The sequence below is a fragment of the Corvus brachyrhynchos genome, unplaced genomic scaffold (assembly GCF_000691975.1).
Source record: "Corvus brachyrhynchos isolate BGI_N302 unplaced genomic scaffold, ASM69197v1 scaffold644, whole genome shotgun sequence".
NCBI lineage: Eukaryota > Metazoa > Chordata > Aves > Passeriformes > Corvidae > Corvus > Corvus brachyrhynchos.
Window position 1 is genome coordinate 1,122 of NW_008237613.1, and position 2,502 is coordinate 3,623.

The following is a 2,502-nucleotide window of genomic DNA, read 5'->3' on the forward strand; positions in this document are numbered from 1 at the left end:
CTCAAGCCACGCTTGGGGGTTTTGACCCGAAGTTGGGGGTTTTGAGGTCAAAAGTTGGCGTTTGAGGTCCATAATTACGTAGATCTGGTGTTGGTTGGGTTTTTGTATCTGTTAAAACGGAGGTTTTGGTGGTTCTTAGTGTTCCTCAAGCCACGCTTGGGGGTTTTGACCCAAATTTGGAGGTTTTGAGGTCAAAAGTTGAGGTTTGAGGCCCATAATTATCTAGATCTGGTCTTGGTTGGGTTTTTGTATCTGTTAAAACGGAGGTTTTGGTGGTTCTTGATGTTCCTCAAGCCACGCTTGGGGGTTTTGACCTGAATTTGGAGGTTTTGAGGTCAAAAGTTGAGGTTTGAGGTCCATAATTACGTAGATCTCGGTTTGGTTTGGTTTTTGTATCTCTTAAAATGGAGGATTTGGTGGTTCCTGATGTTCCTCAAGCCACGCTTGGTGGTTTTGACCCGAATTTGGGGGGTTTTGGGGTCAAAAGTTGAGGTTTGAGGTCCGTAATGACGTAGATCTGGTGTTGGTTGGGTTTTTGTATCTGTTAAAACGGAGGTTTTGGTGGTTCTTGATGTTCCTCAAGCCACGCTTGGGGGTTTTGACCCAAATTTGGGGGTTTTGGGGTCAAAAGTTGGGCTTTGAGGTCCATAATTACGTAGATCTGGTGTTGGTTGGGTTTTTGTATCTGTTAAAACGGAGGTTTTGGTGGTTCTTAGTGTTCCTCAAGCCACGCTTGGGGGTTTTGACCCAAATTTGGAGGTTTTGAGGTCAAAAGTTGAGGTTTGAGGCCCATAATTATCTAGATCTGGTCTTGGTTGGGTTTTTGTATCTGTTAAAACGGAGGTTTTGGTGGTTCTTAGTGTTCCTCAAGCCACGCTTGGGGGTTTTGACCCGAATTTGGGGGTTTTGGGGTCAAAAGTTGGGCTTTGAGGTCCATAATTACATACATTTGGTCTTGGGTTGGTTTTTGTATCTCTTAAAATGAAGATTTTGGTTCTTCTTGATGTTCCTGAAGCCAGGGTTGGTGATTTTGACCCAAATCTGGAGGTTTTGTGTCAAAACTTGGAGGTTTGGGGTCAAAAGTTGGGCTTTGAGGTCCATAATTACGTAGATCTCGGTTTGGTTTGGTTTTTGTATCTCTTAAAATGGAGGATTTGGTGGTTCCTGATGTTCCTCAAGCCACGCTTGGTGGTTTTGACCCAAATTTGGGGGTTTTGAGGTCAAAAGTTGGAGTTTGAGGTCCATAATTACATGGATCCCGTCTTGGTTTGGTTTTTGTCTCATTGAAAATGGAGCTTCCGGTGCTCCTTGATGTTCTTCAAATCCAAATCGGTTCTTTTGCCCAAAATGGGGCTCTTTTGACCCAAAATTGGGGGATTCCAACCCAAACTTAGATGCTTGAGGTCCATAATTGCCTCGGTTCAGTCTTGGTTTGATTCTTCTGCTTTGTCATTTGGAGGTTCTGGTTCTTGCTGAGGTTTCTCCACCCAAAGCTTGGTTCTTTTGACCAAAATTTGAGGATTTTGCCCCAAAACTTGGTGTTTCTGACCCATAATTACCTCAGACCAATCTCATTGTGCTCCTCCCTCCCCAAAACCCGGAGCTTCTCCATCTCCTGGAGGTTCCTCACCCCAAACTTGGGAATTTTGACCAAAACTTGGAGGTTTTGACCAAAATTCGAGGATTTCGCCCCAAAACTTGGTGCTTCTCACCCATAATTTCATGGATCCAGTCTTGGTTCGGTTCCCCCACCCCAAAACCCGGAGCTTCTCCATCTCCAGGACATTCCTCACCCCGAAATCTTGGTTTTTTCACCAAAACTTGGGGATTTTGACCCAAAACTTGGTTCTTTTGACCAAAATCTGCCAATTTTGCCCCAAAACTTGGTGCTTCTGACCCATAATTACCTCAGACCGATCTCATTGTGCTCCTCCCACCCCAAAATTTGGAGCTTCTCCATGTCCTGGAGGTTCCTCACCCCAAACTTGGGAATTTTGACCAAAACTTGGAGGTTTTGACCAAAATTTGGGGATTTTGCCCCAAAACTTGGTGCTTCTCACCCATAATTTCATGGATCCACTCCTGGTTCGGTTCCCCCACCCCAAAACCCGGAGCTTCTCCATGTCCAGGACCTTCCTCACCCCCAAATCTTGGTTTTTTCACCAAAACTTGGGGATTTTGACCCAAAACTTGGTTCTTTTGACCAAAATTTGGGGATTTTGCCCCAAAACTTGGTGGTTCTCACCCATAATTTCATGGATCCACTCCTGGTTCGGTTCCCCCACCCCAAAACCCGGAGCTTCTCCATCTCCAGGACATTCCTCACCCCCAAATCTTGGTTTTTTCACCAAAACTTGGGGATTTTGACCCAAAACTTGGTTCTTTTGACCAAAATTTGGGGATTTTGCCCCAAAACTTGGTGGTTCTCACCCATAATTTCATGGATCCACTCCTGGTCCGGTTCCCCCACCCCAAAACCCGGAGCTTCTCCATCTCCAGGAC

General features: G+C 45.4%; 1 protein-coding gene across 1 annotated transcript in view; it reads left to right on the forward strand.

The window, feature by feature from the left end:
* Nucleotides 1–2,502, forward strand: part of LOC103613815 (eukaryotic translation initiation factor 3 subunit C-like) — a 24,053-nt gene that overhangs the window by 908 nt on the left and 20,643 nt on the right. The window lies entirely within an intron of this gene.